Source organism: Dromiciops gliroides, chromosome 2, assembly GCF_019393635.1.
Source record: "Dromiciops gliroides isolate mDroGli1 chromosome 2, mDroGli1.pri, whole genome shotgun sequence".
NCBI classification, from domain to species: domain Eukaryota; kingdom Metazoa; phylum Chordata; class Mammalia; order Microbiotheria; family Microbiotheriidae; genus Dromiciops; species Dromiciops gliroides.
The window spans coordinates 247962040-247978772 of NC_057862.1; positions in this window are offsets into that span (position 1 = coordinate 247962040).

The window sequence follows — 16733 nt, forward strand, 5'->3', positions numbered from 1 at the left end:
CAAATGTGGTCACAAAGAGCTGGACATGACTGAAAAAAAACTCAACAACAACAGGACTCCTGGAGAGTCCCCAAGAACTTCCCAGATCTCCCTCCTTGGGCAATCATGTTATAGGAGCTGGCTTTCTCTCCTACAATTTCGCTGACACTAGTGTTGGTTTTAAGGTTCTTGGAGGGACTCAAGGTGTATACAGCTCCCTGACCCCAACTGTTACACAGTGATCTTCTAGGGACTGTTTCTGTTTCTTACCTCAGTTCCAACAGGCCAGAGCCAAGTCCCCCTCAGACTTTAGGCTCCATTTGCTGGAGACTGGGCTAGTTTCAGGTACTACTGGTATGTCCTTGCTCAGTGTGACTTGGGCTTCTGGCCACCATTGTAAGCTGAACTGGACTAGCTGGGCAGGTTAGTGGTACTTCCCTTCAGTTTTTGTAGATCACTATTTCATCTGGTGAACTTTTATATATTTGTTGAGAGTGTTTGTTGGAAGAACTGAACTCATCTAGGAATTTCCATATTGCCCTCTTAACCAGAGGTCCCCAAACTGATTTGTCTCTTTACTTGGTCACTGTTTATCTCTTTCCAACCCCCTACAATCAAAATCCTCTTCCCACTTCTCTCAAATCAAATATCCTCTCACAAAATGCTAACTCCCAGTTCATATACCTTCCATCACCCCCAAGGCCATTTTCTAATTTCCAAAACAAGCAACATCAATCTTCCTTGAGGCTACTTCCTGATGCTCTTTAGTAGACCTATAAATAACAGGCAGCTGTGGTACCTTGCAGACTGGGATGCTCTTTTATTATTACAGCATAATGAGCTTTATAGGTATTAAGTAGGCATCTAATAAATGTTTATTGAATTTCAATTAATGAAAATTTCCAAGTTGCCTCATAGCCAGTTTGTTTTCATCTGATGACATCCATGATAAATACTGAACTTAGAAGCACACAACTTTTTAGAGTACACTAATCAATCAATGTTTAACAAGCACATTCCTCATATGCTCATATTCCTTTCAAGTAGGTAATGTGTTATCAGCATCATTTTTAAAAGGGTTCCTGTCTTGGCTACATCCATAAAACCTCTGTGATCTAAGGACTTTTCTAGGATTGGGGAGTTATGACAATTTTCTTAAGACTTATGCTACTATTTGGAACTATGCCAAAGGGCTATAAAGCTGTGCATACCCTTTGACCCAGCAATACCACTATTAGGTCTTTTCCCCAAAGAGATCATAAAAAAGGGAAAAGGACCCACATGTACAAAAATATTTATAGCTGATCTTTTTGTGGTGGCAAGGAATTGGAAATTGAGGGGATGTCCATCAATTGGGGAATGGCTGAACAAGTTGTGGTATATAAATGTAATGGAATACTATTGTGCTGTAAGAAATGATAAGCAGGCCGATTTCAAAGAAATCTGGAAGGACTTACATGAACTGATAATGAGTAAGATGAGCAGAACCAGAAGAACATTGTACACAGTATCAATAACATTGTGTGTTGATCAACTATGATATACTTGACTCTTCTCAGCAATACAATGGTCCATGATAGTTCCAAAGGACTCATGTTGGAAAATGCTCTCCAAATCCAAAAAAACAAAACAAAACAAAAACTATGGAATCTATATGCAGATTGAACCATACTATTTCTTTGATTTTGCTTTTCTCTTTTTTTTTTTTGAGGTTTTTCCTTTTTGCTCTGATTCTTCTTTCACAGCATGACTAATGCAGAAATATGTTTAATGTGATTGTACATATATAACGCATATCAGGTTGCTTGCTGTATTGGGGAAGGGGAAGGGAGGGAGAAAAATTTGAAATCTTATAAAAACAAATGCTGAAAACTATCTCTTCATGTAACTGGAAAATAATAAAATACTTTTTTAAAAAAAAAGAGTTATGCTGCTTTTAGAGTATTCTAAGAAAAGGGCAGAGTAGGTCAGAAAACATTCTCCACAAAAAGAGAGAGAACATTTCTGAGGGAATGTAGAGCAGTGGAAATAAACAAAGGTCAGGGTAAAGCAGTTGTTATCCAAAGACAACTTAAGAAGACCCCCAGCCAGGAAAGACCCAGGATGGAGGTTTGGCCTAAGTGAAATGCAAACACCCCCAGGCCAACTCTGTGGAATCAACAAATCCCAAGGACAGTCATTTAGGGGGCAGCCTTAGCCTTAGAAACTTTTCATTGCACTGGTAGTTCAGAGGTCTGACTACTGGGTAGGGCAAAATTGAAGGACCTTCCACTGGCAAGGGACCCCAAGCTCAGCTGTGCTAACCAAACAGATCCAGGGCTGTGTTTCCAGGGAAGAAGGAGCTAGCACACACCTGGTGAGTGTAGTAGCAGAGGGGAGGGGACATGGCTGGCTGTGGGCACTTGCAGGGGAGTAGAGTCCTTGGTTTCAGTTGTATGGAATAGAAGACAGCTATAGCTTTCAGCCACCAGAGAGACCATAAGGAGGAAAATCATTTGTGGGACAGCATGGCTGGGTGCCCTAGCCATGGCTAAGGAGTGGAGAGACAAGCCTAAGGTTGGGCCCTGGGATAGATCACAGAAAATAACCATAAGAAGGAACTAAGGCTTGGGGCATCATTTCCTGTACCTGAGGACTAGAACTTGATTATACTAATAGTTGCTAAAAACAAAATAAAAATAAAAATGAATAAGCAAAGGAGAAAGAACCCAACCATAGATAGCTACTGTGGGACTAGAGAAGATCTAAGTTCATATTTAGATAAATATAATGAAGCTGAAAATCTACTCCTTTTTCAGTGAGAAACATCAAATGGCCTCAAGGATGAAAAGAACTTGGAAGTACTTAAAAGGACTTTAAAAATCAAATAAGAAAGATTGAGGAAAAATTAGGGAAAAAAATAAGAGCAATCCAAGACAATCAAGAAAATAATACTAAAAGGAAGTCAACCAACTTGAAATAGAGAATCAAAAACTTAAGCAAGAAAAGAATTCCTTGAAAACTAGAACTGGGCAAGAAGAAGATAACAACATTCCAAGACAGCAAGAAATAATAAAACAAAATGAAAAGAATGAAAAAATAGAAGAGAATGTGAAACATCTCATCAGAAAAACAATTGATCCGGAGAACAGATCTAGGAGAGATAAATATAAGGATAGTCAGACTACCTGAAAGTTATAATTAAAAAGAATCTTAACACAATGTTACAAGAAATTATCAAGGGACCCCTGAAGTTCTAGAACAAGAAGGCAAAACAGAAATAGAAAATATCCACCAGGGGCAGCTAGGTGGTGCAGTGGATAGAGCATCAACCCTGGACTCAGGAGGACCTGAAACTTGACACTAGCTGTGTGACCCTGGGCAAGTCACTTAACCCTCATTACCCCACAAAAAACCAAAACCAAAACCAAAACCAAAACCAAAACAAAACAAAAGAAAAAAAGAAAACATCCACCAATCACCACCTGGAAGAGATCCCAAGAGAAGAACTTAAAGGAATATCATAGCCCAGTTTCAAAGCTCCCAGGTTAAGGAGAATATATTAGAAGCAACAAGAAAAAGAACAATTTAAATATCATAGAGCTACAGTAAAGATCTCACAAGATCTTGCAACTACTACGTTGAAGGACCCTAGATGTTGGAATATTATATTCCATAGAGCAAAAGGGCTGGAGTTACAATGAAGGGTAACTTACCCAGCAAAGTTAAGTATCCTGAATGACAAAAAGCACATGTAATGAGCTGAAAGACTTTCAGGTACTTACGACAAAAACAGCACAATAACAGAAAATTTGACATATAAGATCCAGGAGAAATATAAGGTAAACATTAAAGACCAATTATGAGGGACTCAATAAGGTCCAATTGTTTACTTCTTATATGTGAAAATGTAATGATTATTTTTATGATTATCATAATTATTTGAGTAATTTGAAAAAAAGATTGGGTTGAGCTGAGTATGATAGAGTGATTGTAAAAAAATAAAATGCATCGGGAGAGATAAAAAGAAGTAATTATCTCATACAAATGAGACATAAAAGGAAAAACTGATTTAAAAAAAGCTAGTGGGGGGAGGGCAGGTAATACTGGAACCTTACTCTCATTGGGAACAGGTTAAAGAGGGAATAACATATATGTGTGTGTGTGTGTGTGTGTATACACATACATATGTATGTATAAAAGTCTTCTAAATTCAAAAAGAAATAAGAAGGCAAGGGGATAGAGCAGGGGGAGAGGATAAGGAAGGGACTTTTGGAGGGGTGGGTGGGTTAAAGAATAGGAGGGCAAAGTAGTGGGTAGAAGTAAAGCAGAGAAGTGAGGAGTGATAGTGAGGAAAAATAGGAAGGGGGAAAACACACAAGTACATATAGGTTACATTATGAATGGGATGAATTTACCCATAAAATGGAAATGGATAGCAGATAAAAATTTGAATTCAACAATATGTTGCTTTCAGGAAATACTATAAAAAGCAGAGGAATACACAAAGATAAAATAAAGGGCAGGAGTAGAATTTATTATGCAAAAAATCAGGGCTAGTAATCATGATCTCAGACAAAGTTAAAACTAAGATAGATTTAATCAAAAGAGAATAATATGGGAGCAGCTAGGTGGTGAGGTGGATAAAGCACTGGCCCTGGATTCTGGAGTACCTGAGTTCAAATTCGGCCTCAAACACTTGACACTTAATAGCTGTGTGACCCTGGGCAAGTCACTTAACCCCAATTGCCTCACTAAAAAAAAAAAGAGAGAGAGAGAATAATATGGAAGCTACACTATATGTCAGCAATATTATTCAAAATTGCTTTAGACCATTTAAAATAATTAGTATAAAATTAGTATAAGTATACCTGCCAAACAGAAACTATATAAACATAAACAGAAAACACTTTTATACAAATAAAGTCAGATATAAATAATTGAAGTAATATTTATTGTTCATGAGTAGGTAAAGTCAATATAATAAAAATGCCAATTTTACCTAACTAAATCTATTTATTCAATTCCATCCCAATTAAATTATTAAAAATTATCTGAGTTAGAGAAAAATAAAAACAAAGTTCACTTGGAAAAACAAAAGGTTAGAGATTTCCAAGAAATCAGTGGGAAAAAAGATTTAAAGGAAGAAGATTCAGCAGCATCAGACCTTAAACTGTATTATAAAGTGAGAGCATTGTTTAAGTATAAAATGAATAATTTTGACTATTTTAAATTAAAATTTTATTGTATAAATAAAACCAATGTAGGCAAGAATAGAAGTAATGCAGAAAATGTGAGAAAAAACTTTCATAGACAATGTCTCAGATAAGATGTGATTGCATTGGAATGTTGTTGTGGTGTAGGAAACAATGAGCTTGTTAATTTAGAAAAACATGGAAAGACTTGGGCTTATGAAGGAAGATGCTATCCACCCCCAGAGAAAGAGATGAAAAGTGGAAATAATCATAGTATGGTCTTACATGTATATGTATCAGTATGTTTGTGTATGTTTATAGATATCTATGTATATATGTGTATACACATACACACACACACACACACACACACATATATCCACATTTAATTGTAGCCTTCTTTAGGGAAGGGGGAGAATAAAATAAAAAGTGCACAGCAGGTACAGCTAGGTGGCGCAGTGGATAGAGCAGTGGCCCTGGATTCAGGAGGACCTGAGTTCAAATCCAGCCTCAGACACTTGACACTTACCAGCTGTGTGACCCTGGGGAAGTCACTTAACCCTCATTGCCCTGAAAAACAAAAAAGGACACAGCAAAGAACAAAAGAAAATCTACAAGGAAGTAAAGAAAAGCTGGGTGATTTACCCCCTCTCAAAAAAAGTTATGCTGCTTTTGCTGTTTAGCTGAACAACCTCACTCCTACACCGATGCCTGAAGAGACCCAGAAGTACATTGGCAAGAAATGCAAAATTGTTTTAAACTTCACATCTTTTGGAGACAATCATGTGAGCAAGTTTGTAAAGATTTGATCAGCTGCCTCATGCACCAGTGTTTGTCTGTGCAGGTCCTAGCAAACTTGTGTCCTGCATACAAATCCTAGCTTGGGATTTCCAGTAGAATGATGGCCACCTGAAGTGAGTTTCATTTGTCATCAGAGGCCTGTGGAACAGCAAGATTGTTACTCCATACACAGCTAGGGTTCGAGGGTTTAGGAGTAGACTATCACTAAAAAGTTCAAAGATTGGGGCAGCTAGATGGCGCAGTGGTTAAAGCACCGGCCCTGAATTCAGGAGTACCTGAGTTCAAATCCGACCTCAGACACTTGACACTTACTAGCTGTGTGACCCTGGGCAAGTCACTTAACCCCCATTGCCTGCAAAAAAACAAAAACAAAAACAAAAAGTTCAAAGATTGTATGTACAGAGGAAAGCTACAATTATGGACTGACAACAATCCATTGACATATACCAACAAGTGTCAATGGCCAGAGATAGGTAACAGCATTAGCCAAACAGAAATTTAACACACTCTACCAGCCAGGGAAGATTTATCTGTAAGCAGAAATTCTGTCTTAAAGGTCATGTGACATCAAAGCTATGGTGATACCTGGGGAAAAGAGTGAAAATTTGAGAGAAATTATCATTAAATAACCAATTATTGGGAAGATCCAGGTTTTTTTTTCCTTTGTCTTTTTTCCTATTTCCTCATTCAAAGTCTAGTCTTTCAGGGAGATCTCTGACCTTGTGCCCAAAATTTAATCCACCTACACGATCTTATCCAGATGGGTGAATTCTTGCCCATCTGTGTTCTACTGTCTGGCAGATTGCCTGTGACTGGGAGTGGCATAATCAGTCAAGTCCCCCAGCCCTTCATTTCTAGGTCCATCTCTCATAATGATTTTCATTCTTCTCATTAATTATCAACCAATCGGAGGTGATTATTTCCTATCAGGAATACCCAGTCTTCCTAGGGCATATAGCTGTCAAGAAGCTACCATGATCCATCTTTGGTTCTTGAGAGATGACCAAGTGACCATTCTTTTCATTAATTATTCACTAGCCATGATTAATAAAATGATTAGTTACCCAGAAATTACATCTCTCAAAATTTTTATATGTCACAGATAATATGTATACACCTATGGATCTGGGCCACAATTAAATGAAAGTCCAGTCAAAGTTTGGGACTTTTACTTGGTGACATGGTAACTATATAAGTGAAGATTTTCTGGAATCAGAAGGTGGAGTTTGAGGAAAAGCAAGGAGGCCGGTATCACTAAATTGAAACATATGGGGGGGGGTGGGTGGCCTTAAAGTATAAGAAGACTGGAAAGGTAGGGAACAGGTTACAAAGGGTTTTAAAAACTAAACAGAGGGGCAGCTAGGTAGCGCAGTGGATAGAGCACCGGCCCTGGAGTCAGGATTACCTGAGTTCAAATCCGGCCTCAGACACTTGACACTGACTAGCTGTGTGACCCTAGGCAAGTCACTTAACCCCAATTGCCTCACTAAAAAACAAAAAAAAACAAAAAAAAACAAAAAAAACTAAACTAAACTAAACAGAAGGGGCAGCTAGGTGGTGCAGTGGATAAAGCACCAGCCCTGGATTCAGGAGGACCTGAGTTCAAATCCGGCTTCAGACACTTGATATTTACTAGCTGTGTGACCCTGGGCAAGTCACTTAACCCCAATTGCCTCACTAAAAAAAAAAAAAAAAAAAAAAAAAACTAAATAGAAGATTTTATTTGATCCTGGAGGTAGTAAGGAGCAACTGGAGCTTACTGAATTGGGGGGTGGGGAGGGGAAGTGACATGATCAGACCTGCTCTTTAGGAAGATAAATCTGACAGCTGAGTGCAGGATGACCTGGAGAGGCTTGAGGCAGGGAAACCAACCTGTTGCAATAACCCAGATATAAGGGGATGATGGTAGGGACAAAGGTGAAAGCAATGTCAGAGGAGAAAATGGGGTGTATATGAGAGGCATTATGAAGGTAGAATTGACAGGACTTGGCAACAGATTAGAAATGAGGGTGGTGAATATTGAGTAAAGACTAGAAGATACCACCTAGGTTGTGAGCCTGTGTGACTGAGAGGATTGTTATACCCTCTACAGTAACATGGAATTTAGGAAGAGGAGGGTTTGGATGAGAAGATAACAAGTTTAATTTTGGACATGTTGAATTTATGATTGGATATTCTGGATATACATCTGGTATAAGATGTCAAGTAGGCAATGAAGATATGGGTATAAAAATTAGGAGAGACATTTGGTCTGGACAAATAGATCTGAGAATTATATGCATAGAGAAGCTAATTGAAACTTTAGTAGCTGATGAGATCATCAAGTGAAATAGTATGGAAGGGAAGAGAGCCCATAACAGGGTTTTGGGGGCTACCCAACAGTCACCTAACCCTAACTCCAGCCCTAAACCTAACCGTAACCCTAACCTAAGTGAGATGGATGATCCAGCAAAGGAGAATGAGGTAAGAGGAGAACCAGGATAGAGAAGTGGCAAGAAAACCTAGAATACAGACACTTGACACTTACTAGTAGTGTGACCCTGGGCAAGTCAACCCTCATTGCCCTGCAGAAAATTTAAAAAATTAAAAAAAGAAAAAAAAAGAAAACCTAGAGTAAAGAGAGTATTAAAGAGAAAAGGGTGAATGACAGTGCTGCAAAGAGATCAAGAAGAATCAGGATCAAGAAAAACCTATTTAATCTGGCAAGTAACCATTCCAAAGCCTTGGACAAGGTAGTTTCTGTTAAATCATGAATTCAGAAGCCAGCCTGCAGAGAGTTAAGAAGAGTATAAGAGGGAAGGAAGCTGAGGCACTTTTTGAAGATAACCTTCTCAAGGATTTTAGTCATGGAAGGGAGGAGAGATACAGGATGGTAGTTAGCAGGGATGGACAAATCAAATGAGAGTTTTTTGAGGATGGGGGAGACATGGGCATGTTTGTGGACAGTAAAGCCAATAATTAGGGAAAGACTAAAAATAAATGAAAGAATAGACAGAATGTAATAGGATCACCTGGGCATGTAGAGGGATTTCTTCACCAGTAAAAGGGCCATCTTTTCATACAAGATAAGGATGAAGAAAGGGGAGGATATCTGAGTGATGAGATGAGGAAGAGAGAAGAGGCAACTCAGCAAATAGCTTCAATTTTTTCAGTGAAACATGAGGCAAGGTTCTCAGTTGAGAGTCTCTTGGAATAGGTCAGTTTTGAGGTTTCTTTCAGCTCTGAAATTCTATTATTCTTTGAATCAAATATATCACTGGAACACTGTAGAATAAAAGGAATTAAATTAGCAACCATTTGGCAAACAAACTTTATTTTCTGCTCTTTCTACAAGATACTTGGGCCCCTTACCAAGGAAAATGCATTTTTGTGTTATGTTTAAGATTGACTCGATGGGATGAACCTCTAGCTGGAATTTTTCTGAAGCAAAGCCTAATTTGAGTCTCATCTCAGTGCCAAATTTACTGCAATCAATGTTTTTCTGGTTGCTAAAATGAAATCTATTGGTTTTTTTTTTTAAATAAACCAATCAGAAGTTGTTCTTTTTTCTTTTGCTTAAACTCTCAGAGTGATTCGACACGCTGTTTTACTGCTGGGGCAAATTCACATGAAATAGTTCATCAGAAAAAAAACCACTGTCATGAAACTCATGTTTGTTTCCCAGCTCTGCCCCATATTACCTTTGTGACTGGAAAAGTCACTTCATCTCTCTGGCATTGGGTTTCCTCCTCTGAAAATGAGGAGGTTGGACATTGAGGACTATGACTTTGGGCTCTAAATCTGTAGTCACATAAAATCTGTATCTTCTCTATAGTTTTCTCTGACAGTGTTTTTAGTTAAGCTCTTCATGTTCTAGTTTTTCCTTTTTTTCCCCCTTTTCTTGTGGGGCAATGAGGGTTAAGTGACTTGCCCAAGGTCACACAGCTAGTATCAAGTGTCTGAGGTCAGATATGAACTCAGGTCCTCCTGAATCCATGGCCGGTGCTTTATCCACTGTGCCACCTAGCTGCCCCCTTGTTCTAGTTTTTTAGATAGAAGATTCAATCATTCAGAAAGCAAACTTTAAACGAAGGGTTATTTTTATTTTGGTTGAGTCCTCAGGAGAACCTACCAGAAATCTATGCAGGTCATAGAATGATCATTTCTCAAAGGTATGATGTAAGGACTTCAAAGGAAATTTAGAAATATGATTATGACAGGGAAGTTTCTTGAACACTGAGACATTATTTAAATATGTATGGCACACACTTCTACTTGGTCCTATACCTCATCTCATAAGGTCAGCTCTGAACTCCCAGTTTCCTAAAGACTGAACTCATTTGTTCACTCATTTAAAAAAAAAACACATTTATTAAGTATATATTACATGCAAAGCAGGGCAACTAGGCGGTGCAGTGGAGAGAGTTCCAGGCCTGGAGTCAGGAAGACTCATCTTCCTAAGTTCAAATCTAGCCTTAAACACCAGCTGCGTGACCCTGGACAAGTCACTTAACCCTGTTTGTCTCAGTTTCTGCATGTTTTAAATGATCTAGAGAAGGAAATGTCAAATCACTCCAGTATCTTTTCCAAGAAAACCCCTAAATGGGGACACAAATAATCAGGAACAATTGAAATGACTGAACAGCAACAACAAATATGCAAAACACTTCTCTAGGCACTAGGAGAATAGCAATTGGTAGTTGAAAATGTCTTGCACAGAATAGGCATTTAATAAATGTTTGTTAAACTCCCTATTGAACATCTTGAACTGAATTCCCACAGACATCTCAAATTTAACATGTCAAAAACAGAAATCATTATCTCTCCCTAAACCCTCCCTTCTGAACTTCTCTGTTACTGTATGGGGCACACTATCATTCTAGCCACCCAGGTTTACAACTTTGGTATGAACTTCACTCACCCTTAGCCCCCACCCCATATCTAATCTGTCACCTGGTCTCGTCATTCTCCCTTCCTAACATTTCTAGTATACATCCCTCTCTCCATTCATACATCCTCCACCATGATACATTCAGTCCCTCATCACCTCATGCCTAGACTATTGCAATAGCTTGCTGGTTTGCTCCCTGCCTCATTTCTCTCTTCCTTTTCAGGACATCCTCTACCCAGTGGTCAATGGGTTGTTTCTGAAGTCCAGGTCTGTCTGTCACATACCACCAACCCCCACCTCCCCAATTCAATAAACTCCAATGACTCTATACTACCTCAAGGATCACATTCAAAATTCTCTGTTTGGCTTTTAAAGTTCTTCACAACTTGACCCCTTCCTACTTGTCCAGTCTTCTTAGACTTTGCTTCCCTCCACGTACTCAATTATCCATTAGACAATGGCCTATTTGCTCTTTCATTCTCGTATTACACTCCATCACCCAATGCAGTGTCTTCACTGCCCATGTTTTCCATGCCTGAAATGTTCTCCATCCTCATCTTCCTGACTTCCTTCAAGACTCAATTCAAATCCCACTTTCTGCTATAAGCTTTTCCTGGTCTCCCCCATGGCTAGTGCCTCCTCCCTGAAATTGCCTCTCACTTACTTACTCTATATATCTCATGTGTACATAGGTGTTTACATTGCCATATCCATTAGAATGGGAATTCATGGGGGCAGCTAGGTGGCGCAGTGGATAAAGCACCGGCCCTGGATTCAGGAGTACCTGAGTTCAAATCTGGCTTCAGACACTTGACACTTACTACCTGTGTGACCCTGGGCAAGTCACTTAACCCCCATTGCCCCCCCCCCAAAAAAAGAATGTGAATTCCTTGAAGATAGGGACCTTATTTTTGTCTTGCTTTGTATCCCAAGCATTTAACATGGTGATGACTGGCACATGGTAAGCACATAATAAATGCTTGTAGTGGATGATATTGACTTAGTTGCACAAGAGAGAACTTTATATACACACAAATAATCTTCAGAGAGGTTATATTTGAAGCTCCAGAAGAGAATGAAATTTTCAAGAGAGAGTAAAAAGAAGAGAAGGGAACAATACTCTCTTGGGCATTGCCTTCAAGAATCAGGAAGAGAAAAAAAGAGACAGAAAGAAGTAATATTTTTTCATTTGTTTGTTTTTTTGGTGAGGCAATTGGGGGTAAGTGACTGGCCAGGGTCACACAGCTAGTAAGTGTTAAATGTCTGAGGTCAGATTTGAACTCAGTTCCTCCTGAATCCAGGGCCGTGCTCCATCCCACTATGTCACCTAGCTGCCCCAGTAATATTGTTTTTTAAGAACAATTTTGAGTAACCAAGTCATTTTGACTATTATAAATACCCAAATTAACTACAAAAGACCTATGTAGGAAAGTGCTATTTACATCCAGAGAAAGAACTGATAAATAGAAGTATATATAGAATGATTTTACATGTATACATATTTGTGTCTAATGCTAGTCATTGGGGGCTTCAGAAGAGAGGAAAAAAGGGGAGGTTACATGATAATTTTATTATATATTTTAAATGAATGGCAATTTGTACATAATAGACTTGCAGTTACATGCTCAATCATCTTTCTTTATTCTACCATGTCATGAAAATGTTTGTTAATTTTATAGATTAAAAATAAAATAAGTACAATTTTTAAAAATCTCAGACGTATATTTTGGTATGCATATCAATGATGAATTGCTCAAGTCAATTAATAAACAAATATTAAGTTAAAAAAAAGTCAAGGAAGGAAAAGAACCAGCTAAATGTAGTATCCTAGAAGTTGAGGGGATAATATCAAAGAGGTGTAACCAACTGTATGAAATGCTACAAAGGAAAACATCGAAGAAGTTTGACCCTTTGTAATATGAAAAAATTCAGATTTGAAATTACTTAGAAAAAAACCACAACACCTTAAGGGACTGCGTTTCCATATGTCAAACATCAGCCAATGCTGAAAGAAAGAAAGAAAGAAAGAAAGAAAGAAAGAAAGAAAGAAAGAAAGAAAGAAAGAAAGAAAGAAAGAAAGAAAGAAAGAAAGAAAGAAAGAAAGAAAGGAAGAAAGAAAGAAAGGAAGAAAGGAAGAAAGGAAGGAAGGAAGAAAGGAAGGAAGGAAGGAAGGAAGGAAGGAAGGAAGGAAGGAAGGAAGGAAGGAAGGAAGGAAGGAAGGAAGAAAGAAAGAAAGAAAGAAAGAAAGAAAGAAAGAAAGAAAGAAAGAAAGAACAAATGGAAGTCGCTGGCAGTAGTCAAAATGCAGGAAAATGATGGTCAAATACACACAATAATGTGTCTAGTATGTAAACAAAAGAAGGTGAGGTATCAGACCAAATGCAAAGCCTATTAGGATTAATTAAAGGTTCTTGTGTTGTCTTTTCTTTTCTTTTTTTTGTGAGGGGGTAGGGAAAAACTAACTCTGTGATTTCATGCATGTAGGGAATTCCTGGGGAAGAAACTCCTTCCAGGAAAGCAAATTGGCTCCTGCTCCACAATTTAGTCTCAGTCTTAGTGCCTGGGACACTAAAAGGTGAAACTCCTTGCCAAGGGTCACACAACCAGTGTGTGTCTAAAGTGGGACTTCCTTATTCAAGGTCAACTCTGTCAGTTTAGAATCAGACCACACCTCCTTTGTCACCCAAATAAAAATGTCCTAGCTTGTTCGGTTAGCTGGTCTATTTCTCTGACAGGTGACTGTTACCAGTGAAACATTTGGTTTCATTCACCTGAGGCAATTTTCCAAGAGAAAACCAAACCAAACCCATTTTGTACTGAAGAGCCTTTGAAAACTGGTGGTGCCTTTGAGCTGGGAAGTCAGTCCTTCCCTCCCAAACAGGATGGTCTCTTTCTTAAATAAAATAAAGGAACAAAGGAAGAGAAGGTCTTTTTTCCCCAACCTATTTCCCCACACTTTTTAAAAACTCAAAATACCAATTTTCAGGCTGCTGCATTGCAAGCTTTCATTTTCCTTTCTACTGCCAAAGGGTAGCATTGGCAAAGATATATTCCCTTTCACATATATACCCAGGCAGTTCCCTTCTCAATTGCTAGTAACATCTGTTATCTCTCCAGGGTCTATTTTAGGCATGTAATTATTTGTTCACTATGTTAATGATTGTATATCTTTCATTATTTTGTTTTTTCCTGCCACTGCCAGACTTCTGAATCTCTGCTGTTGATGTTCCATTCCAGGAAAAAAAGATACAATTCCTAGTCCCATAGGGAGATTCATCAGACTCAAGAATGGTTCATAAATGATAATATATAACTTTGTGTTTTAAAAAACAAATGCATGATAATTGCTTCTCTCTGAGCCATTTATAGGGTTTTCTACCATCACAATTCCATATGGAACCAGACAACCAGGAGGATGATGGGATGATTAGTCACTTTCTCCAGACCCCTTTAACTCTCTATTCCTCACACACACACACACACAAAGAAAGAAAGAAAAGAAATTGTATGCTACATGCAGAGTAAAACATAAACCTATAGAAAAAGAAGAAAGAGAGAACCCGGCCCCTGCCGCCCAATAGGGTAAAATCCTTATGAATCAAGACCTGAGAATTCTAATCCTCAAAACCCTCATTTAGAATCCCATTCCCCATCAACCTCTATGCTTCTAATGCATGGACACAAGCTGACTTACAGGCTTGTGCCTGGAGTTCATTGAGTTATCACCTCTACCACAGAGACTTTGGCAGCACAATATTGACCCATCTTACACAAGAGACAGACAGTAACTCTGTTCAGATAAATGAGAAAGTGGGGAGAGGAGCTGAAAACATTCTGTCTTATGAATGGGGCCAACCCCTGGGTTAGGAACCCCAAAGGAAAAAGAAAGATCATCGAAAACACCATCTCCCATGGGAAAATATCTTATTATGTTGTTTGGAAAACCCTATTCATTAATAATATTATTTGAACTTTGGATAAAAAATGTCAAACCCAAAAGCTTACCATAGAGGTCAGGCTGACCTCAGAGACCTCCAGGGATGCTGGCTGGCTGTAAGGAATGCTTAGATCCCACCCAGTGCTTATTTTGGGTCCATTTAGGTCTTGTTTTGGGTCTATCTAAAGCTTGTGTTTGGAGTCTTTCAAATTACATTGAGCATTTATATTTACCAGTTGACATACACCCCAAACTGCTCTTCTCTGCAAACTACCTCCTGAAATATCCCTATACCCTTATCTGAACTGTATATAATGTAACCCCACAAAGACTAGGGGAAGAAACCATACCTTTTTATAGCTCCCTCCTTTGTCAAATGACCCAATAAAATTCTTTCTAAAACCATTTCAAGTCTGGTGGTTTGTTCTCAACCAAAATTCCCAACCTCCAAAAAGTAGTAAAGGTTTATTCAGTTCAATCATGGAAAAGAAAGAAGAGCTAAGGAAAGATGAGCTGGGGAGGAGCACAATCATGTGTAACCATACCAGGCCTGAAAATAAAGGCACTGAAACCCAACTGGAGCCAGTCCTGTCTGCCGCTTCCATACACCTGAGGTTACTCAGAAGAGGGACCCAGGTCAGAAAACCTGATATCCCCAAATAAAAGAAGAATGGCCCAGCATACAAGATCCAAACAGGGATGGACCCACCAGCAAAATGGAAAGAATAGAAAATGAATGATGAGAAAATACCCCCAAAAGACTGAAACATCAATAATTTCAAAATCCTCAAAAGCTAAATCACAAATAAAAAAAGAGGACAGTAAAGCAAGAAGGAAAGATTTGGTGTTATTTAAATCCCCCAAGAGAATGTAAGTCTCTTTTTAAAAACATTTGTGAGAAAATAATTATTAATAATGGATTTCTTGGTGGGGGGAGCCAGAGATCAGTTTCAGTCTTTTCTTCTCCCCCCACTCCAGAACGTTCAGCTCTTGTCTGGGAGAAGTCCAAGGGAACAAAAGAAATGGAGATATAATCTTGTCTAGCTCAATGAAGAACCACACCTAGATACTGGGCACTTCTGTCTCTTATATACTCTTCCCTGAGGTCATCTGTAGAGTTCATTCTAATTTAGCCCACCCTCAAGTCATGCCAACCAATGCAATTGAATGATGCTAACCTTTGATCTATGTATAATGAGCTACCTCTATCAAAAGAGGATAAAACCCTTGACCCACACAAGGGTCACTCTCTTTACCCACTCCCTTGGATCAGAATGCTTTCTCTTGGTGCACACTCTTTCTCTTAGAACTATGTAGGTATAAAGGCCTGAGACTATGAGAAGTTAGGAAGACATGGGATCAATACTTTGCTGATGTATAATATTAATTAATAATAAATGCTTACTGACAAAATTGGTATAATAGTCATTAATATATAAATAGCAATTAATTTATAAAATACAGTAGTAGCAATAATTTTTTAAAACACACATTAAAGGACAAAGGGCAGTGAAGCCATGTCTGAAGAAATCCAGAATCTTTTAGACTCCCAAAAGATAGTGGAACAATAGCAATAACTGCAAAATAATTTAAAATAGAAATGAAATAATAAAAGAAGAAATTATGAAAATATCAGAAAGAACTTATAGTTTTCAATGCAGAACTTTAAAGTTCAGTTAATAGAATCAAAAAAATAAATCTGAAATAAAGGTTCTCTAAAAGTGAAAGAGATTAACAGATTTAGCAAACAAAAGTACTAAAGTGGTAGAAAATCAGCCAGAAGAGTAACAAAAGGGAACAGCATCAAAATGACTACAAACTAAAGTGACAGAATGCAGAGACAACTTTTTTAAAAGTGAATTTTATTGATTTTTCAAAAACATAGCCAAAATTCGTCCTGGAAAAGTCATCCCATATAACAAATACTATTTTTTTTTTTTTAGTGAGGCAATTGGGGTTAAGTGACTTGCCC